Source organism: Sycon ciliatum, chromosome 9 (genome assembly GCF_964019385.1).
Source record: "Sycon ciliatum chromosome 9, ocSycCili1.1, whole genome shotgun sequence".
NCBI classification, from domain to species: Eukaryota; Metazoa; Porifera; class Calcarea; order Leucosolenida; family Sycettidae; genus Sycon; species Sycon ciliatum.
The window spans coordinates 14,657,255-14,681,473 of NC_088651.1; positions in this window are offsets into that span (position 1 = coordinate 14,657,255).

Here is a 24,219-nt window from a genome sequence, read left to right on the forward strand (position 1 = left end):
TGTCAGCTTTTCTATTATTGTGTTCACATGGCAGAAAAAACGACATCGCTATGCTACGTAGGTTTCTACGTAAGGTGCTCGGTATTTCACTTAGGCTACGTAGGTTTCTACGTAAGGTGCTCGGTATTAGATCTACCAACGAGTGGTAGCCGCGTGCTGTGCACGTGCACGGAAGACATTGTGTTGCAGTGCAGTGCAGTCCGTTTTCGGATGTGCATGCGCGAGGAACTTCCTTCTTTGGAACTGCTTCTTGCATGAGCTGTTTCGGATATTTCGTGTCCTGGCTTATTTCGCTTCGGCTCTGCTGAGACCTCCTTTCACGGAATATTACTCAATGACAGGTGAGTTGACCAGTTCCCTTTGATTCATTTGCTTGTGTTGACTCTTTCATTTACGAAAAGTGTGTGTGTGCTGAGTTTAGGTGGAATACAATAAATAATGGAAAAGCTGCCATTATCTCTTTTCTAAATTTAGCTTTTCTGCTGTCGAGGCCTCCTTTTACGGAATACTCAATGACAGATGATCTCTGAGTTGACCACTTTCCTTCGATTCATTTGCTTATGCCCACCCTTTCATTTACGGAAACGTGTGCTGATTTTATTCGGATTTAGATCCACTCGTATCTCCTTGCCCTTGCCAACAGTGTGCGAAGTACGCGAGTTCACCTTCTTGACGGTAAGGCTTATCTTGCTGCTGAGGCTTAGATGTGTTGTCGAAATACTCATGTTCATTGTACATTGGTACGTTACAAGTAAGGCACTGGTCATGATTGCTTCCGGCATTCCGTGCTGCGATCAAAGGGTAGAATCTGAATTTTGCAGTGGCATAGCATCGTTGGCAGTTCCCAATCTGGAGGGAAAGGTTCAAGGACGCATCGGCCGAGTATGTATAATAAATTCGCATATCAGCGAAAATCTCCATTATGAAGAGGTTCATGCATTCAGTGACTTGTTTGCTTCATACGAAACAAGCCAATGGGTGCAGTCTCGTCTCGTGAAAATCTCGTACGATTGGATTTGTTTACTCGAGTCTGGGCTGTTTGATTTGTGAGTAGCGCCGAGATTGCACTGCCCCAAATAAAGTTGCGTGCCGGCAGAGCAAGAATTGCGATCTGCAATCTGTTTGTAGTACCTGCAAGAATGTGCTGTGCATGTATCGTATTTTCTCTGCTGTTGTTTCAGTTGCCGTCATGTTGCTACAGAAAGGTTCAGTGACTCATTTGTTTCATACAAGACGAGTCAATGGTTTGGTCTGGCTTAGAATCTTTCGCTGTAGAAGAAATCTATTCGTGTCTCTATTGGAGAAATAATTGTATTCACTCGTTATAAAATAGGGTTAAGACAAACTCATAGAACAGATACCATCGGTCCCTTGATGTTCATCCTAAAGTAGCCCTTGGCGGATTATGCCGGCATTATTAAAATTTTGGCATAATCTTGGGATTTCGTCAAAAAATAATGCTCCGGCATATACGGATTCCAACGTGTAAGGTCGGCATAATCTTTCGGTTTAGACAAAAAAGTATGCTTAGGGCATCATACAGCTTTGTCCTCCGGCATAATATATGGATTTCAACGTGTAAGGTCAGTATAATCTTTCGGTTTAGACAAAAATTATGCTTAGGGCATGGCCGTGTGTGTGCGTGGTTTCTCAATGCACTATGTACAGCGTGAATACATAGTGGAACCGAGCATAATTCAGCATAATTGTGGCATAATCAAAAGCATAATTTGACGATTGGCCGAGCATAGTCCGCCAATGGCTATCCTAAAGAGGTTTGACTGGATATCATTCATACTCCCCCAAAGTCGTGTAACATTCTATTATTATGGAGTGCCTTGTTTATCTCTCAGTACCTCCAACCATATATCCTTGCTCCTTATATCCTCAGGATCAGTGTAGTTGTTGGAACGAGGTGTCGGACAATGTATTTGTTTACATTTTAATACATGTTTATTGTTCCTACTTTGCTGTGTTGTTTTAGACAATCGTGGACTTGTAACACTTTGAAGTCATTGAACAGCTTCCAAAAATTTTATTGACATCAACAGGATTACAATTTCAGTACAATATGATGCCGGATGACCTTATCACGACAACCCATGACTACAATTATAAACACAGAATCAACAAAAACATCAGCGGCACGCACCTGGTTACAATTCTCAAGTAAATGTGATTTAGGGTGTGGACATCTGAATTTTCTGAAAGACAAGACAATTTTAAGACAGAGTCATGAAATTCTGCAACAGTAACATCCACAGAATGACATGCGTATAAAAGAAAGTATCACCGCCACTACCCATATGATTCCCCCTGCAGAAGAACATGAATATGCAAGACTATATATGTAGTGCCATTTTCTGCAAGGAAAGGCTTGCACATCAATGCGTAAAATACGGTATTGAATTTGATAATGATGCACATGTACATATATATATATATATACAATGGAAGCGGTCCTCACCAAGAAAACACAATCCGTTGCTACTCCGAGTTTCTTGAGTTTTTCAATCGTCAGGCAACTTTTCTAACGTTAGAAAAGTTGCCTGACGATTGAAAAACTCAAGAAACTCGGAGTAGCAACGGATTGTGTTTTCTTGGTGAGGACCGCTTCCATTGTGTACTAGCTCCAGTGCACCCCAGCGCTGTTGAGCCCTATTTGCGGTGGACGGGACCACTTCCCCCTGTATATATATATATATATATATATATATATATATAGAGAGGCATTCCATTGGTGACACAATTATTATAAAATAATATCAAGAGTGCATAAACTGTTTATTTAGAAAAGCGATCCTGTCAGCTTTTCTATTATTGTGTTCACATGGCGCTACCTAACGACACCGCTATTCAGACACGTTGTCTACGTAGCTACGTAAATTTCTACGTAAGATGCTCGGTACCTGGTCCTGGACCAGGGAGCTACTCCATGGCTCCTAGATCCTACCATCGCGCGGCCGGCTGGCCGCATGCGTGGGCATTGCAGACTTTTTGTTGTTGCCTTTTCGGATGTGCATGCACGAGGAACTTCCTTCTTTGGAACTGCTTCTTGCATGAGCTGTTTCGGATATTTCGTCTCCTGGCCAGGCTTATTTCGTTTCGGCGCTGCTGAGACCTCCTTTCGCGGAATATTACTCAATGACAGGTGAGTTGACCAGTTCCCTTTGATTCATTTGCTTGTGTTGACTCTTTCATTTACGAAAACTGTGCTGATTTTGGGCGGAATGCAATAAATAATGGAAAAGCTGACAGGATCTCCTTTCTAAATTTAGCTTTTCCGCTGCCGAGGCCTCCTTTTACGGAATACTCAATGACAGTTGATCTCTGAGTTGACCAGTTTCCTTCGATTCATTTGCTTATGCTCACCCTTTCATTTACGGAAATGTGTGCTGATTTTAATTTTTCAGTATTCGGATTTAGATCCATTTCTATCTCTTTGTCCTTGTCTACAGTGTTCGAAGAACGCGAGTTCACCTTCTTGACGGTAAGGCTTATGTTAGATGTGTTGTCGAATTACTCATATTCATTGCACATTAGTACGTTACAAGTAAGGCACTGGTCAGTGGCATACTATCGTTGGCATTTCCCAATCTGGAGGGAAAGGTTCAAGGACTCATTGACCGAGTTTGCCAAAATAAATTCGCATATCAGGGAACATCTCCATTGTGGAGAGGTTCAGTAACTTGTTTGCTTCATACGAAACAAGCCAATGGGTGCAGTCTCGTCTCGTGAAAATCTCGTACTTGTATGATTGGATTTGTTTACTCTAGTCTGGGCTGTTTGATTTGTGAGTACCGCCGAGATTGCACTGCCCCAAATAAAGTTTCGTGCCACCAAAGCAAGAATTGCGATCTGCAATCTGTTTGTAGTACCTGCAAGAATGTGCAGTACATGTATCGTACTTTCTCTGTTGCTGTTTCAGTTGCCGTCATGTTGCTAAAGAAAGGTTCAGAGTCGGTGTCTCTTAGAATCTTTCGCTGTAGAAGAAATCTATTCGTATGTCTATTGGAGAAATAATTGTATTTACTGGTTATAAAATAGGTTAAGACAAACTCACAGAATAAATACCATCGGTCCCTTGGTGTTCGTCCTAAAGAGGTTCGACTAGATATCATGTATACTCACCAAAAGATGTGTAAGATTTTATTATCATGGAGTGCCTTGTTTATCTCTCAGTATCAGTACCTCCAACCATAGCCTTGACCCTTTTATCCTCAGGATCAGTGCAGTTGTTGGAACGAGGTGTCGGACTCAGCAATGTATTTGTTTACATTTTAATACATGTTTATTGTTCCTCCTTTGCTGTGTTGTTTTAGAAAATCGTGGACTAACAGTTTGAAGTCATTGAACTACTTCCAAAAGTTGTATCGACATGAACAGGATTACGATTTCAGTGCAATATGATGCTGGATGACCTTATCACGATAACCCATGATTATAAACCATTATAAACACAGAATCAACAAAAACATCTGCGACACGCACCTGGCGCATGGCTACATTTCTCAAATAAATCTGATCGAGGGTGGGGAAATCTGAAATATCTGAAAGGCAAGACAAATTTATGACAGTCATGAAATTCTGCAACAGCAACATGCACAGAATGACCTCCGTATAAAAACCACCACTACTCACATGTTTCCCCGCAGAAGAACATGCATTATGAAGTGCCATTTTCTGCAAGAAAAGGCTTGCACATCAATGCGTATAATACGGTATTGCTATGATCAAGAGTACATAAACCTCTTGATATGATGTGAAGGCCATCATTTACATAATTATTGATATAGGGCATTCCATTGATTGGTGACAGAAAAAAACAAAAGAAATTATAGCAAGAAAAACTGCTTTATGGCAGTTTTCTAAAAAAAGTTATTGTGTTCTAGTCCATTGACCCCGTCTAAAAAGTAAGAAATTACCGAAATGTGATAGCTGAAAATTAAAATTTCACACAAAACCTCACAATAATCACACACAGAATTAAAGGCTACATGTAGAAGACCTTTTCCCCTCGTGATCCTCTTTCCTATGCATGCATGTTGCCAATTGTTGGTGCAGTACAAGTTAAAGTTGAAAGCAGCATTTCAATTGTTGTGATTATTGTGAGGTTTTGTGTGAAATTTTAATTTCCAGCTATCACATTTCGGTAATTTCTTACTTTTTAGACGGGGTCAATGGACTAGAACACAATAACTTTTTTTAGAAAACTGCCATAAAGCAGTTTTTCTTGCTATAATGTACTTGCACACTGACTGTGCATGTGGTCGTCTTGACCGGGCGAGAGTCCAGACTTTGCTGTGTTCGACTCGTAGATCTACGTGAGTCGTAGGGAAGGCATTCATGCCGATACGGATGCTCATGTCGTCATGAAAAATTGTTTATTTTATATTGTGTGAATTATTTTTTTTGCACTCAATCTTTGGACAGAACTAGACTCACAGTTTTGTCCTTTGCAATTTGTGTGTAAATTGCATAATATTTTATTGTTGACGATGAAGACGCTCGGACGTTGGTAGCATGAACTGAATGATTGGAACTGCAGTACGATAGCTGCTACATTTATGTGCGAACTGCTGGTTGCTCCGAGCTGCGTACTGATGGGTTACGCAAGTGCCACGCTAATCATTATTCACTGATGCTGGCGTATCACACAATGGAGTTGGGAGATGTGCGTAGCAGATCAGCGGATGGCGTTTATAAGGCGAGTTAATTGCTCGAATTGTTTATTGTTTGGAATTGAATGAGATTAGTTTTACGTTGGGGATGATTTTGTCTCCTATTCTAAGCGTATCCATTTTATGAATCCAATATTCCATTATAATTTTGAGTAAAGTGCAGAAAGCAGTGAAATTTGAAGTGTGGCTCTTAGGCCACAACATAATTGCATAAGTAATAAAGCTGCAAGAAGCGTCCAAACTCATCTTTTCTAAACTTCTTTGTCAATACTAAGTGATGTAATGTGTCTGCAGTGGCGTCGGAAGGCAATTTAGTGTGCCGGGTACGGTTAGCCGTCTGAAGTACATTATACGCGTCAGGGAGGGGTGCCTGACTTGAACATTTTGGAAATTCAGAGCCCCGTGAAGTGCATGTTATTGATTCACGTGGTACCTGGGGCAAAGAGTGGTACGGTCAATACCGTAGCAACGGTAATGTTTCCGACACCCCTGGCCTGCCATAGCAGGGGTCAGCCACTCTTGAATCCGCATAACTGTGTGTGTTCGTGTGTGTGTGTGTGTGCGTGTGTGTATGTGTGTGCGCGTGGTGTAGACCAGGTGTGCATTGGTGGTCGATTCACATGGCTTCGCCAGTTGTGTGAATTAGACAGTTATCTGGCGCAAGTCTTGATCTGTCTAATTCAGATCTTGTTCGCTATCGTTGCTATAAGAGAAAATCTGTGCGTGCACATTCAGTGCATTTGCAGATTTGCGTGCTTCTCTTGCAACGGGCGTATACATGGTACCGTATTTCCTCGATTAATGTACCATGCTCGAATAATAGACCATGCTCAAATAGTAGACCCTCCTAGAGGCCTCACGGAAAAATAGTAGACCATGCCCGAATAAGAGACCCGGTCTCTTATTTGAGTTCATCGCTTTGCGCATGCGCACTGAGAAAGCACGTGGTGGATCAAAAAAGGACGTGATTTTAGGTTGCGCAACTACAATTTTTGTAGTGGCTAGTGCTTTCTTTCATTATTTGAACACGGTCCACTAAATTTTCACCGGCACATCGCTGGAAATGGTGGATTTTTAAAACGTCATAATATAGAACTTCTATATTATGACGTGTTAAAAATCCACCATTTCCAGCGGTGTGCCGATGAAAATAGTGGACCATGCTCAAATAATGGACCATGCCCAAATAAGAGACCGGGGGTCCAACCCTCTTCAAAAAACAAAAGACCGGGTCTATTAATCGAGGAAATACGGTACATGGTACATGGTGTGCGCATGTGTGTGCGCATAATTTTGCGATTTCATGTAGGATGCAAAATTCGGAAAATAATCACCTGCAATGATTTTGATTTCTACGACCCAACGCGTGTATTCGCTGGATTTGTAGGCTTGTCTGTGAATCATGAAGTCTCCAGTCCAAACCTGTGCTGGTAACAGGACGTGTGTTAAGTGCTCTCTCAATCGTGGTGATGCGGCCAAGTACCACTTTACATGCAATGAACTGTGCTGACACCATACTGAGGACATACGGGTGAAGTAGTGTCTCGCCGATGCAGTGCTGGCCCGCCATGCAGTGGTGTCTCGCCGATGCAGTTGTGTCTCGCCGATGCAGTGGTGTGTCGCCGATGCAGTGGTGTGTCGCCGATGCAGTGGTGTGTCGCCGATGCAGTGGTGTGTCGCCGATGCAGTGGTGTGTCGCCGATGCAGTGGTGTGTCGCCGATGCAGTGGTGTGTCGCCGATGCAGTGGTGTGTCGCCGATGCAGTGGTGTCCCGCCGATGCAGTCGTGTCCCGCCGATGCAGTGGTGTGTCGCCGATGCAGTGGTGTCTCGCCGATGCAGTGGTGTGTCGCCGATGCAGTGGTGTCTCGCCGATGCAGTGGTGTGTCGCCGATGCAGTGGTGTGTCGCCGATGCAGTGGTGTGTCGCCGATGCAGTGTTTTGTCGCCAATGCAGTGGTGTCTCGCCGATGCAGTGGTGTCTCGCCGATGCAGTGGTGTCTCGCCAATGCAGTGGTGTCTCGCCGATGCAGTGGTGTCTCGCCGATGCAGTGGTGTGTCGCCGATGCAGTGGTGTCCCGCCGATCCAGTGGTGTGTCGCCGATGCAGTGGTGTGTCGCCGATGCAGTGGTGTGTCGCCGATGCAGTGGTGTGTCGCCGATGCAGTTGTGTCCCGCCGATGCAGTGGTGTCTCGCCGATGCAGTGGTGTGTTGCCGATGCAGTGGTGTGTCGCCGATGCAGTGATGTGTCGCCGATGCAGTGGTGTCTCGTCGATGCAGTGGTGTCTCGCCGATGCAGTGGTGTCTCGCCGATGCAGTGGTGTCTCGCCGATGCAGTGGTGTGTCGCCGATGCAGTGGTGTCCCGCCGATGCAGTGGTGTGTCGCCGATGCAGTGGTGTGTCGCCGATGCAGTGGTGTCCCGCCGATGCAGTGGTGTCTCGCCGATGCAGTGGTGTCTCGCCGATGCAGTGGTGTCTCGCCGATGCGGTGGTGGCCCGCCGATGCAGTGGTGGCCCGCCGATGCAGTGGTAACCCGCCGATGCAGTGGTGTCTCGCCGATGCAGTGGTGTCTCGCCGACGCAGTTGTGGCCCGCGGATGCAGTGGTGTCTCGCCGATGCAGTTGTGGCCCGCCGATGCAGTGGTGTCTCGCCGATGCAGTGGTGTCTCGCCGATGCAGTTGTGGCCCACCGATGCAGTGGTGGCCCGCCGATGCAGTGGTGTCTCGCCGATGCGGTTGTGGCCCGCCGATGCAGTGGTGTCTCGCCGGTGCGAATGTCTTTGCTTGATGTGTTCCTCAACACGTCAGGTGATACGGCCGCGAATCTGGCAAACTTTAAAATTTAATGTATGTGTGTGTTGGAGGGTGGGGGATTGAGTCAAAAAGACAGTAAACTGTTGTTCGACGAATATTTATTATCGGCTGTTTTGGGCCTGGTCATATTTGGCCGAAAGTTTGTTGCTCCCCAAATTTTCTTTGGCAAGGTTCTGTGTGAAATTGTATACAGACAGCAACAGTACAGGCTGAAAATGTAATGCAGCTGAAATGTGTGTTATCCCCGGGAGACCGAAATTTGAATGTGCCGAGAATTGCTAGACTTACAGTAGGTTGATGAATATGGTTTCATTACAGTGACAAGAACTTGTGTTACCATGGTTACTGTTTCTGTATTGCTGTACAGAGGTAGCAGTGTGCCTTGCCATGATCAACACAGAATATACAAGTGCAGTTGAGGCTGATGCGCCGGTTGACAAGATTGCAGAGGCTAAGGATGACAGCAGCAGGTCTGATGCTGAACAGACTGCACATGTTGAAGCGGTTTGAGTAGCCAGCATATGAAAAGGCAAGATCGAGGAGCAAGTGATCACCCATACCTGGTGAGTGCATTGTTCCTTTTGCAAATTCAATGCCGCTGTGTGCGTGCGTGTGTATGTGTGTGTGTGTGGGGGGGGGGGGGGTATGTGCATGTGTGTCTGTGTGTCTGTGTTTGTGTGCGTGTACACACGCGTGCATGTGTGTGTGTGTTTGTGTAAACTTAATTTTATCAGTGCGTCTAGTGTCTCCTTATGTCAGAGCAGCATGCTGACTACGCTGGTTACTCCAGCAAGTGTAGGGTGTGCATAGGTAACTGTCTTGGCTGTCCTATTCCGATGTGCTCAGTGTGGTGTACATCAGGAGTGTATTGTTGGTCGATTTGCATGGCTTTACCAGCTGAGTGGATTAGGCGCTAGTCCTGATCTGTTCTACTCTTGATCCGCTATCGTTACTACATTGTATAAGGGGTCATCCGTAAATACCGATATTTATTCAGAAACGAAAACTAGTCGTTTCTCTTCAACCCCCCCCCCCCCCCCCTCCCCCCCTCCCTCCCTCAGAAACGAACACATACAAACGATGCATAGTATCGATATTTTTTCTTTTCTTTTCTGGACGTGCCCACACATACAAACTGCGCATCGATATTTTTCGAGAAACGAACAGGCGCTCAACCCCCTCCCCCCTAAACGACTAGTTTTCGTTTCTAAATAAATATCTATATTTACGGATGGCCCCTAACTAGGCCTAAGATAAAATCTGTGCGTGTATATCCAGTGCATTTTCAGATTGGCATGTTTCTCTTACGATGGGCATACATACATGTACCACATGACGACACGGTGTGTGTGTGTACGTGTGTGTGTGTACGTGTGTGTGTGTACGTGTGTGTGTGTGTACGTGTGTGTGTGTACGTGTGTGTGTGTGTGTGTGTGTGTGTACGTGCCGAGGCTGGTTGGTAAAGTAACTCCAATTTCACTTCAAGGTGCCAGTGCATCTAGTGTCTTCTTCTATCAAAGCAGCATGCTGGCTATACTGGTTACCCCAGCAAGTGTAGGGTGTGCATAGGTAACTGTCTTGGCCGTCCTATTCCGATGTAGTCCGCGTGGTGTAGACCAGGTGTGCATTGGTGGTCGATTCACATGGCTTCGCCAGTTGTGTGGATTAGACAGTTATCAGGCGCTTGTCTTGATCTGTCTCATTCAGAACTTGTTCGCTATCGTTGATATGAGAGAAAATCTGTGGGTGCACATCCAGTGCATTTGCAGATTTGCATGCTTCTCTTGCGACGGGCGTATACATGGTACATGGTGTGTACGTGAGTGCGCCCATGCATACGTGTGTTTGTGTGTGTATGTGTGTAAGCGTAAGCTGCCCAAGGAGGCAGTTTGAAATTTTTCTGCTCCTGACTTTTTCTTGTTTTTCGAGTACTTTTGGGCGAAAGAGAGGCCTGGAGCGACCCCTTGAGGGTTGTCTCCAGGGCCAGTACGTAGACAGTGAGCTGCCGACGACGGGAGCCACGTAGCAGGAGGACGAGGCGAGTTTTTTTGATACCGCCACCTCTTGCTGCGCCCGAAGTCGCCACTCGCGGTGGTGTGACGAGCCCCCGAGTGGAATATCTCCATCCAGCTCCGAAAAGCTATGAAGTACGTCAAGGAGAGGGAGAAGAGTGGGAGAGAGGGACGGCGCTGCTTGACGTTTGGGTCGTGGAATGTTCGCTCCCTTGTGGAAAGGAGTGGCGGCGTAGCTACGGCGAGCGTTTCTGGCCGAGTAGCAGAGGACAAGAAATGTCGTCGTGTTGCTGCCGAGCTGCGCAGGTTGAGCGTGGCGGCGGCTGGATTGCAGGAGACACACTGGTTCGGCGATGACATTTATGTCGTTGACGGTTTTACTATCTTGTGTTCGGGTCGCCCCGTGCCTGGCGATGGAGCTCCGGGCAACATACGAGGAGAAGGAGTCGCCCTGGCACTCAATAAATTTGCAACAGACGCGTGGAAGAATGGTGGTTCGGTCTGGCGGGCTGTGGGCCCTCGTCTTGTCACTGCACGTCTCAAATTCGCCCTGCGTGGGGGAGAAGTCGCATGGGTGACGGTAGTTAGTGCGTATGCTCCGACTTATGCAGCTCCGCGTGCCAGCAAAAATCAGTTCTACGAACAGTTGCAGGAGGTAATAGCTGGCGTTCCTGACAGGGACTACTGTATTCTGCTTGGAGACTTCAACGCCCGTGTGGGTTCAGGAACAGCTGACGATGGCTGGAGTGGTGTGCGCGGCATGCATGGTTTTGGACAGTTGAATTCCTCTGGAGATGAGCTACTGTCGTTTGCAGCAATAAATAATTTGTGGATCTGCAACACCTGGTTCCCCAAGCGGGATATCTTCAAGCGGACGTGGCAGCACCCCGGCTCTCTGCAGTGGCACTGCATCGACTATATCTTGATGCGTCAGGATCATCGGCGATTTTGCAGGGACGTGCGCGTTGTTCGTGGTGCTGAGTGTGGCAGTGACCACCAGCTGCTTTGTATAGTCTTTGAGTTCCCGCATCGCCCGGTGGGGGTTGCCCGACGTGGAGCGAGCCGGGGGCGCCGATTTAATGTCGGCAAGCTGCGGAGTAAGGCGGTGGCCGAGCATGATCAATCGGATTCCTGCGCATCCACGTTACAAGACGTCAACGATGTGGGACGTCGCCCCCCGCGCTGCGTGACCACCGCGGACAAGTATCGTGCCGCTTTATCTGCTGGATTGCGAGATTGCTGGAGCAGCGATCGTAGCGTTGGGGAGAAGTGGACCCATGTGCGCAATACCGTGGTTGCCACAGCCGCTGATGTATTGGGCCCGAGCGAACGCCGTCAGGCCGACTGGTATGATGACAACTCTGCAACCATACAGCCCCTTCTGCGCGCCCGCAATGAGTGCTACGCGGAGTGGCTTGCCCACGGTCAGCAGAGGGGCGACACGTATTGGGCCAGCTTCGGGGCTGCTCGATCGCAGGCCGCGCAGCCGTTGTAAATGCCAAAGAGGCTTGGATTTTGAATAAGGCACAGGAGGCAACAGAGGCGCGCTTCAACGGGGCAGTCGTCTGGAAATGCGTTCATGCTATCCACGCTGCATGTGAGGGATTAACTCCGTGCAAGACTTCCGCCATTAAGGACGAGAATGGAAACCTGTGCCAGTCGACTGAGGATCAATGCAAGCGGTTCCAGAGGCATTTCACATCTGTCCTGAACCCAGAGAGCTCGTACAACCCCGATATCATGGCTTGCGTTGAGCAGCGACCTGTAGTGTCGAGCCTTGAGGAACCACCAACCATGCATGAGATCTCCAAGGCCATTTCTCGACTTCGCAATGGCACCGCTGCTGGTTCATCGAGGATACAGCCAGAGTTGCTAAAGTTCGGTGGCGAGGAGCTCAACAACAAGCTCATGGAGCTGTTTGGAGATGTGTGGCGAGATGGCTGCGTTCCGCGGGAGTGGGCGGATGCTACCCTCATCCCCATTCCAAAGAAGGGAGATTTGTCGCAGTGCGACAATTGGCGGGGCATTGCGTTGCTGGATGTGGTCGGCAAGGTCTTGGCGAGTGTCCTTCAGAGAAGGCTGCAGGTATTCGCAGAGGAATTTCTCCCTGAGTCCCAGTGCGGGTTCCGGCGAGGGCGTGGCTGCTCTGACATGATCTTCACCGTCCGACAGCTCATGGAAAAGTCAATCGAACATCAGGCCAAGGGATTTTTTGTGTTTATCGACCTGAAGAAGGCCTATGATTCAGTGCCCAGGGGGTGTCTGTGGCAGGTCCTCGGCCGTGCGGGAGTACCAGAAAAGCTAATCAACATCATCCGGTCGTTCCACGACCCCATGTCAGCATCGGTGCAGTTCAACAACATATTATCAGACCCGTTCAGCATTGGCAATGGTCTTCGCCAGGGGTGCTCTATGGCGCCGGTCCTTTTTAATATCTTTATGTGGGCCGTGATGACCCAGTGGCAACACCGCGTCAGGAGAGTTGACGGGGTTGGCTTCGAGCTCCGCTCAGCATACAGCAGCGATTTATACCGTAAACCCCGCCGTGACGACCAACACCATTGCCTAACAGATTCCCAGTTTGCTGACGACTCTTGTTTATTCGCTACGACTCGGTCTGGAGCGGGGGCAGCATTGTGCTGTCTTCACGAGGTGGCGTCGGGATTCGGCTTGACCATCAGTGCAACGAAGACTCAGTTTGTAGTTGTTGGCCCCGGCATCACGCTTACTGACCGCGCTCCCCTCCAACTTGGTCAAGCGGAGGTGGAATGCGTACCGCATTTCAAATACCTCGGTTCTGTAGTGGACAGCGGTTGCCGTTCGTCCCGGGACATCGCCGCAAGGATTGCCCAAGCCTCCAGGGCCTGCGGCGCTCTTCGGAGGTCTGTATTCTCCAATCCACATCTGCTGATGCACACCAAGTGGTGCGTATTCAATGCTTGCGTTCTGTCCCTGCTGTTGTATGGCTCTGAGTGCTGGACGCCCCTTCAGCATGACCTGCAGAAGCTCTCAACCTTCAGCATGAGGTGCATCCGATCCATCCTCGGGGTCTCTCGAAGCCGGATGTGGGACGAACACATCACCAACGAAGAGCTGCTGGTGCGCTGGGGAGACTCCGAGACGATTAAAGACAAAATTGCACATCGGCGGTTGGAGTGGTTGGGGCATGTGGCGCGGATGCCGGACAACCGCATCCCAAAACAGGTACTGTTTGGCTCCTTCTTGCAGCGTCGCCCAGCACATGGCCCACGCCGCAGATGGAAGGACTGTGCTGTCCGAGATCTACGTGCCCGCGGCGTGGAGGCATCATGGTATGATGTTGCATGTGAGTCTCGCGCGGAGTGGCGCAGCACCTACCAAGAGCCTGACAATGTGCCTGAGCCTCCGCCCCGAGTGGTATGTACGGTATGCGGACGGGATTTTGCACGGAAAGGAGACATGGCTCAGCATAAGTGTCTGGAGGAGCGTGCGCGGCCTGTGTCTGAGCAGCGGGGCGCCAGTCAGTGCGGGCGGTGGCTGAGAAGCCGCGGTGGCTTGGTCCGGCATGTGTGTGCCTCAACGGTGGATGCCGCAGTGCCACCTGGAACTACCGGAGCGTCGGCACCGGCGGAGGGATGTTGTGCCGCGCATTGTGACAGGTGTGGTCGCTGCTTTCGCGGTGTCCGGGGACGGGGAAGGCTTCGCTGTTCAAGGGTGGCGCATAGACCAACAGCAGAGGAGCGCTCAGCCTTCCAGCACGTGTGCATATGCGGCAAGCGGATGCGACTACCCGTGCACCTGGAGCGTCATCGAGCGTCGTGTCCTCTCTCTCTCTCTTCTCAAGTTTCCCAGTGATGGGATCACGTGACCCTTTTGCGGCAGTGACTCTACAGGACAGGACAGGACAGGTGTGTACCAGCTAGTTTGGCTGATGTCTTCACTTATGCCATATATTGGCTGTGTGTCTGGGTGTGTTGACATCATGCTCGACTGTTAGAATGTGTATTGTCGTATCTGACACCTTTGTCGGTTTCATGGTTCGTATAACGTATGTTATAAATTCGAAGGCTCCTTGCCTTATTCCTCTGTATTTCAGTGTGCTACTTTGTGTGTGTGTGTGTGTGAGAGAGAGAGAGAGAGTGTGGTGTGTGTGTGTGCATGTTCGCGCGCGCGCGCGCGCGTGTATGTGTGCGTGTATGTCATTTGTTTACTAGGTCATATTGGTGTGAAGTCAGCCATGACTAGTGGTTGTGTTCTGGGAGCATGCTGTCATCTGACCAGTCAAGAAACACTGCCTGAGAATACGGTAGTGTTTGGCGAGTGCTATCAGCGTCGAGTGCAAGGTGATAAACCCACGGTAAGCTTTGCGTGCCTTTTGTGTGTGTGTGTGTGTGCGTGCGTGCGTCGGGTGTGCGTGTGCATGTGTGTGTGTGTGTGTGTTTGTGTGTGTGTCTGCCATATGGTGCAGTGGTGTGTGCAGCGATTTCCAATCGATGGGTTGCGGGTTCGATTCCTGACGATTATGGTCACACACGTCTTTCTTCTCTTTCTCAGACTCCTCCTGACTTTTCTTTCATTCTCCTGGGTGGTTACCAACAGCCAGTGCATGCTGGAGTATGTGGTGTGATGTGTGTGCGTGAAAAAAAATGAAAAGACCAAAAAGTAGGGATTCACTGGCCAGAAAAAGCCACTTCATAGCTGTGTGGTGTAGACCAGGTTGAATAGTGGCGGTCAATTCTTCAGCCTTGCAAGCTTTTGAATGGTGCAACACCATCACAAACTGCTATGGCTTCTGCTGTAGCATCGCTATCATCGCCTCCGGCGAGGGGCGTCAAATGGTCAAAATCTAATGGTGTGTGTTTTACACATACCCGAGTCTTATTGAACCAGTTCTCATTTGCACTTGCATGCAGGAGATTTAGGTTGAAAGGCACATTAATTTTCTGTTTGCTACCTCCTCTCCTTCTCAGTATCATTGCATTCTTGTCTCCAAGAAAACTGTACCACTTCTCTAGCAGAAATAAAACACTATCGCGTTGGATTTCTTGCTCTCTCTCTCTCTCTCTCTCTCTCTCTCTCTCTTTTTCTCTCTCTCTCTCTCTCTGTCTCTCTCTCTCTCTCTCTCTCTCTCTCTCTCTCTCTTTCCGTGTCCAACTCCCAGGCACCGACATTACAGCTGGACTTCCTAACAAAGATATTGCCAAACGACCATCACCTGCAGACGTCACAGTCGGCAGCAGCAGCAGCAATATCTTGACCAAAGGTATCCTTGCCCCATCCACCTTACGTGGCCCTGTGTTTTTTGCTGCAAACCCGCATTCACTGAACGCGAGGTCTAAGATGTAATTGACTAGATCAATTCACTGGTCACTCTATCGAAACCTATCAATTTCCTCTGTATGTTCTGCTGTGGGACATGTTATCGTGTCTCATTCTTTCACCTGCTGATCATATAGCACAGATATTGTTTTAACATTGTACTCAGCAGAGTAATGCTGGTGTGTGTATTTACACACAGCTAGATCATTGTCACATTCATGTGCATTGGCTGACTCGATGGTTTATATAATTATGCACCACAGGCTGATATGGGTAACCATTCATGACATCTCTCCAGAGGTGCGTTGTACACACATTTCTAACCTATTGCTTGGATATGCTGGTTCTAGGCGGTATCCCGTTACTAGGAAATGCCCACGCAAGGCTATAATCTCTGTTTCTAGGAAATGTTGGTTCTAGGCTATAATAATTATTAGGGCTCAAACGGTTAGTCCGATTATCCGGTTGCAGACCGGTTACGAAGAATTTACGGTTAACCGATAAAGATAACGGTTACGCAGTAACTTTTCAGTCAATTTTTCCAGGATCAGGTCGTTGCAAAGTATGCACTTTCGCAGGCTGTCGCACGCGTACCCAATTTCTGGGCTGTGAACTCGGTCATATCTGCTCTCTTGGTGTGAGAGTATGTATGAATGAGCATGCAAGAGAATGTACATGTGTGAGTTGTACTGGATAGGGTACATTTTTTGAATTAGTAAAGTCATATAAACGGTTAAAAAAGAGTCCGCAGGATCGCCGTGGCTTATAGGTTATAGCCGTTGAACCGACCGTTAGCTTAGCAGTTAACCGTTAGGGGTAAAACCGTGACCGTTTGAGCCCTAATTATTATGCAGTTGGCATCCCTCAGTCTGGCATGCTGAAATGTTCAAGTCGACGCTCCACGACTGCCTTCTATATTTGGATTTCATTGATGTGGCAAACAATTGCCGCTGCTTTTAACACTGTAGTTAACATACACATGATTTGCTTCTTATCTGGACAGTGTTTTTGTGTGCTATTCTGACATGGTTCTTGTGTCGTGTGATCAAGACAAGAACACTGCTTTTCTGCTGTTCTCAGTTGTGTATGTGCTGCAGTGTGTGCACAAGTTGCTATGTCTCACATTGCAGTTCGCTATCATCGCTTCCGCAATGGGCATGTCTGGGCATGGTACATGGTGTGTGTGTGCGGGGGGGGGGGGGGGGGGGGTGGCTGTTGCCAATTTGTGAGTGTCTGCAGGGGGGAGGGGTGGGGGAGGTGCTGTGGCTTGTTTCAGAGAGTGTTTGTGTGTGTTAAGCGCGATGCACAATATCACTTCTGCGATGTGATCGAGAGTTGTTTCTGCTAAATTTTGAATCGCAGGTTTTCCCAGCTCCATCGCAGGTCTTATCGCGGAAAGTTGAGTAGTTATATTTCTGCGACGAGCGATGAATATCACTTTCTACACGGCGGGCGCTCGTGACAGCTCGCGTGCAGTTTTGGACTGTGCATGCCCTGATACGATGCTCCGTGCATCGAAGATTCTTCGTGCACTACGAAATAGACTTTCGCTCGACGCTAATCGCATCGCAGAAATGATATTGTGCATCGCGCTTAATGGTATTATTCAATGTGTGTGTGTGGGGGGGGGGGGGGGTTGGGGGTTGGGAGGGGGGGGGGGGGCTTTATACAGTGTGGGTGTGGGTGTGGGTGTGTGGATTTCTGGACAATCCGGTGAACGATATTAATTGCCGAGGCCAATATCCATGAATATACTCTCGCATATTAGGCACTGGCGGATTATGCCGGCAGAAAACTTGGCAGAATTCGGTACTTTTTCTGGTAAGTTTCATGCATGTTATGTACGTGGATAAAGAAATGGAGCAGAATTCGAGGAATTGCCCGCCAAAAGGCTTGTATGGTTCTGCCAATTTAATTGCTTTTCGAGCAGAATCTGCCACCTTCTTGAGCATAATCCGCCGTTCCCTATCGCCTATCCCATCACTGTTCCGGATACCGGTACTTCCAAAATTTGTATCCCGGAGAAAAAAGAACTTGGCATGGGTTCCTCTGATTTCGTGTCATATTCCTATGAAAATTGTCTACATACTATACTGCATGGTGTTGATGGGAAAGGAGTCCTAGAGCAGTGTCAGAGCAATCAGACGTAGTTCAATCATAGCTGCTACATGTATTGGGAACTACATGTACATTTACATTTACAAAAAAAGGGAGAGGGGAAGCTGTGTGGCAACTCTTAGTTTCACGTATTACTACGATGCTTGATGATCGTAGTATTTCGCAGTAATACTTGAAACTCCGATTTGCAACACAACTTCCCCTCTCCCCTTTGTGTGGACGGCTCTGCCCTACTAGTCTATGTGTGTTGAGCACTGTTCGGACAGTGGAGCACACCAAGTAACCATGGTTACTTGATTGCATGTAGGCCAGAGAAGTGGATTGTGTATAGGCCTCCGCGGAATGTGCCGGCATAATTTCGGGAATTATCGGTGTGATTTTTAAAACGGGAATTATTGGCAATTTTTGTGGAATAATCGGTAAAATTTGAGCAATGCCCCCCTTTTTTCAATTTATTTCCATTTATAACACCCTGATTTGTACCAAAAAGCTTGTGATCCTGAAGTTGATCGCCCGGTATTTCAAAAAAGAAAGAAAAAAAAGCTTCCAGCTGAGTTTCACGCGAACCGTGATTGTTTTTGCCCGTACAAGTGGCAAAAAACCGTACGCGGTACGGTACCTGTAAAAAAAGGGAAGAAAAAAGCATTATTCCCGTAGCTATGCAGAAGACGTTACTTCAGTAACGTCTGGCGCTAGCCAGGGTCCACACGGCTTTAATTTGGTGTTTTTTGTGTGTTTGTGTGTATGTGTCACGCCTGGTGCTATCCCGTATCTGTCCCGTACCGTACCGTACCATCAAACACAGCAGGCCACATACAGCTGGCCGCAATATTCAAATAGGGCTTTCAAACGCAAGATCCTAACGTGAAGCAACTTGGAAGAATGAGTTTGAATGCGAAGTGTATGGGGGAATGCATGTAGGGCGATAGTGCGAGTTCGAATCCCAGGTAATGCCTGAAAAGAAAAAGAGAATTGAAAAATTTATAACTTCCCTTTTCTTTTTTTGCCGTCATGAAGGCGGTAGACGGTGTCGTAATACCCTCGACCGTACCTGTCCCGTACCTGTCCCGTACCTATCCCGCACCGTACTGTGCAATCAAAGATGGCTGGCCACAATGCATATTCAAATAGGGCTTTCAAATACAAGATCATAACGTGAAGCAACTTGGAAGAATTAGTATGTATGCGAAGTGTATCGGGGGATGCATGCAGGGCGATAGTGCGGGTTCGAATCCCAGGTTATGTCTAAAAACAAAAAGTTGAAACTTATAAGAATTTATAACATCCCTATGCTTTTTTGTCTAGGTCATCAAGGCAAAAAAAGCATAGCGTAGGGCCCTGAGCTTCCAAGCTCTCTCGTTGTGAGAATTATTGGTGGAATTACGGGAATAATCGGCCGAAATTTTGAGCAATGCTCAAAGGAAGTATCGGTAAAAATACGAGCATATTCCGCGGAGGCCTAATTGTGTAATGAGATGATTTTCCAATCATTATGACAACCTTTCCAGTACCATCCACTAATTTGACATGCAGACTAGTATGAACCTGAGAAGAAAAACACATCCTCACTTGCCTGGACAGATGGTTCACATTGCAGTATAGTGGGACTGTGTCAATTATTTTCACTGCATACTCTATGGACTTACACTGGTATTACATGTATGTAGTGCTGTAATTTGACAACAATTTTCTATGGAATCTCAGAAACAGGTCACTGTTCCAGGGCATCCTAGCTATGTCACCACCCTCACTGGATAGAATGTAACTATTCAGTAAACTACACGTACACACAAGCACCCTTTCCCCTGCACACAATAAAGTGTGTCATAGTGATGACAAGGCACCATGCCGTGCACGTAACCATTCACTAAACTGTAGGCGCATGCTGACACACACATGCACCACCACCCCTCCCCCCCCCCCCCCCACACACACGCATGCACCCCCCCCCCCCCAACAAACACACATGCCCCCCCACACACACATGCACCCCCCCCCAACAAACACACATGCCCCCCCCCCCCACACACACACATGCCCCCCCCCCCCCCAATCAAACACACATGCCCCCCCCCCCCCCCACCAAACACACATGCCCCCCCCCCCCCCCACCCACACACACATGCCCCCCCCCCCACACACACACATGCACCCCCCCCCCCAACAAACACACATGCCCCCCCCCCACACACACATGCACCCCCCCCCCCCCCCACACACACACATGCACCCCCCCCCCCACACACACACACACAAAAGCATGCAACCAGCACCTAGTATATTGCAAGTACTATACTTGCCAAAGAAATCCGGCCAATGCTGCACATGATAGTCGACTACGGTGCATGCAGCATTGGCAGGATGGTTTGGCAAATATTGTACATATTCAAGCAACCAACATGAAATTATGGCAACATTGCACAGCATGCACTCCCAATCATTATGATACACAACATCAACAGGCCATTTACGTGCCGCTTATTCGAACGGCCCTGGGCTGTCGCACCAAATTCAAGGACCATGCCACAGTTAAAAAAAAAAGCTTATCTCCCCCCCCCCCAAAGGACAAAGCATCTTGATGGGCCGGTCACACCGTCCCAACACACATAATTATACAAAACACACAGTGCATAGAATACCCATACACACAATCAATGCACAGTCTGAATAGCAGCAGTTGCTAGTCTCATAGCTCAATGACCTGAAGGACATGTGCAATAGGAATGGCACATATCTACACTACTATTAAATTTTGTATCTGTCAACAGCATGTTACATGTAGCCAAGTTTGGCGGGGGGGGGGGGGGGGGGGTGCAGGGTGGATGACTGTATAATAGGATTGTGAGATGGAGATCTACACAGGAAATAGACAGGCTATCTGCTTATTTAGGAATATGAATGAGTGCTATAGAGTTACATATTAGTCAACTGAATGTGTGGACCACAAATTTTACACAAAGATGGCACTCACATACATTGACTGCAAAATAGCTAGAGATGATGATGTATTGGGGAAATGGGGGGGGGGGGTTGAGGTTGAAGGGGGAGTTGCAAAGCACAGTATCTGTACACAGGGGGGGTCAAAGCACAGTATGTTCACACGGGAGGGGGGGGGGGGGGGGGTTGCAAAGCACAGTATGTTCACAGAGGAGGGGGGGGGGTTGAGGAGGGGTTGCAAAGCACAGTATGTACACAGGGGGGGGGGGGGGGGCTCTGGCAAGGTGTTGTACAGCAGAAACACTTCCACAATCATGTGGAGACAAAATTAATGTCTTCGAAAGCCCTAGGGCATCTAACAGTTAACCTGTGTATGTACTAAGCCTAGAGAATACACAGTCGAGGACTACTGGTACTGCTAGTGGTACACAATCTGTATTGGTACAGTTTTAAATTATTTTCTTCTCTTACATAATCTGTCACTGCATACTAGTAGACTTTTTCAGGATAATGTGGAATTACTACCGACTATGTGTCTAGTTATGCATCATTAGATGACGGTACTGGCAAGATAGCTGCCGTACTACTGTCACTGTTTTAGGCGGAGATCCGTGTCCAAGGAAGATCTATAGGAACTGCTGCTGAAGAGACGTTTGCAGGCATCCACGGGGGCCAGTTCAGTATGGTAGGCCCGGATTTTTAGTTTCTGCAGTGAGGTATGGCTGTTGATGGCAAGCAGGAATGCAGTGACGTCATCGTCGGTTAGGCTAACCTGCTGTTGTGACTGACAGCCATCACCGATTTCCAGCTTTGTCATGCAGGGCCAGGCAGTGTGCAGGTTTTCTGTCAGGACATTGATGCAGTGTACCCAATGGGACTGACGAATGCGTAATTCAGACAGATGTGATGCACTATGCAGTGCTGTGCAGATCATGCGCAGACCCTCTTCGTCAATACCGTCACAGTAGTTCAGGGCGAAAACCTGGAGGCGTGGAACGTCGGCAAATGCGTTGGCCAGGAGCAGTGCGGGGATGCTGGTGACCTGTTGTGACGTTGTTACCTCTCCACTGCTTGTAGCCTGTGCTGGCTTGGTGTGGACTGGGTGTGATGCTACACTGCTATTGGAAGCATCACGGAAATCGCACCATTCTACTGTGATATTCTCCAGTTGTAGTTGTGATGACTTGATAATGGAGGTAATCTCCTGCCACTGCCGGCTACAGCTAAAGATACAGAGATCGGTGATGTTGCTACACTTGACTAACGATGCTGGCAGTGACACTGGGTGGTCTGGCTGCAGGTCGCGTATGCCCACAGACCTCGCACTGCTGTGGTGGACATTGATGGCTACATCATAGGCACGCAACACTGCAGGATGGTAGGTAGCACTGATCGATACACTCTTGCACTGCAACGCAGCAGCAATACTGGACATGGGATGGGGATCGTTGCCATGGTGATGAGAATACTCAGCATAGCACAGCAAGGCGAGGTCCAAGTTTCTGCAATGCTCCTCCGTTATGTCGTTGTGGAAGGGACTGTTCTGTAGAATTGGCTTATTCGGCTTGTTAGCAGTAAGAGACTGTGCGAGTACCTCTTTACCCATGTGTCGGAGAGCAGTAGCCAGTGTAGCAGGCGTCGCGTCCGGGCAGCGTTCCACCCAAGTTAGCAACATTGTACGCAGGAACTGCTCACCGCTAGACGATCGACCGTATTCGCTGCGATTCTCTACATACTGTTCGCCGCTTCGTCCATCAATTCTGTCGGATAGCAACTCTTCCGCTAGGCGATGTATTGCATACTGGTCTAATCCGGTGCTGAGGGGCTCGAGCAAATCTAGTGGGAACGTTTCCAGTGCCGCTGCGTCAGTCAAACCTTCACTGTCACCATCCCAGTTTTGCCCTTCTCTCTCTTCTGACTTACCCCGCGTAAGTAGACCGTTGATCAAGCAATCAGCCTTCTCCGCGTCCAGCTGAGCCGTCAGCAGCATCCAGAACGTGCGTAAGTGACTGGTTTCGGGTCCCAGTGACTCAACCAGGTGAACAACATGTGCCAATGTTGTTGTCTTGTGTACAGCCACGTAGCGAGCAGCCAGAGACTCTTGCAATGTAAGATGGCTGAACATCCATAACCGGTCCTTATCCCTGCTGCTGTTGTCTGCCAGTACAAGAAGGCCCAGTGACTTTGCTTCCCTGGCAATCGATCGTGCCTCCAGGTCAGCATCAGTGAATATCAGCTGCTGCTTCCTCAGCATGCTGAAAGAGAACTTTCCGAGATCCAGGATGAGGGACCGCACTTGAGCGGGGATCGCATTCCAATTCTTGTACGACTCACCAGTGTGACGCTCCGCTACTAGGATGGTCATCATGTCAAAGATATCCGAGAGACAACGGGGCAGCGTGCGCTTACGACAGTGGAAGATCTTGCACGTCTGCATGGCCAGGAATGGTGTAGCCATCATACTAGCAAGGTTCTGGTCATGCCGTACTGCCGTTACCAGTGCCGATGCTTCTTCCGCTGATCTCAGCACCTTTCCGATGTACTCCTCTACATCCTCCTGCCGGAAACCCACAAGTTCCACACGGCGATCAAACTGCTTTTGATCACAAAGGCTCAGTAGCTCAACGCACGGCCGTGACGTCACTACCAGACGAAGCCCCTTCACTTTAGATCCGCTGATGATGCCACGAACAAAGCCACTACACTCACTAAGGCGGATCTCATCAAGCCCATCTAATATTAAGCACACTCGCTGCGCTTGCTGGCGTACAAAGCCATCGATGCTCTTGCGCTCGTCGCTCGTAAACTCTCCCAGCTCTTCCACACCAAGCAGAGAGCACATATTCGTTGCTTTTCTCACCTCCTCGTCTCGCAGCTTACGCGCTACCACCAGGTCGAACGACGTCCACATTTCATTCTGTGCCCATTTCAATGGAGCCACTTTCGTCAAAGCGAATGTTTTGCCGCAGCCAGCACTGGCTACAACCAAGATGCGATAGGTTCGACCACCGCTAGAGAACTCCAGCATCTGCTCTTTATCAAGATCGAAGAGACTTTCCAGTGAGATATTCTCCAAGCTACTGGCCGCCTGTGTGAAAACATGTTCAACACGCCACACGTCGCTAATCGAATCAAAACTCGCTTTACGGAACTGATCTCGGAGCTCGGGTCTCGACAAAATGATCAGTTTCACTTGCACGTCTGAAACGCTGGGTTCGTTGAGCCCTTCTTCAACCTTGCCTTCTCCCATATCTACCGTAGCGCTTACATACTCCTGAACTAGCAAATCTCTCAACCTGCACACTGCCTCGGGTATGTTTCTTACCTGATCTGCTTGACCAGTGGCGAGGCTTGCTTGTGTG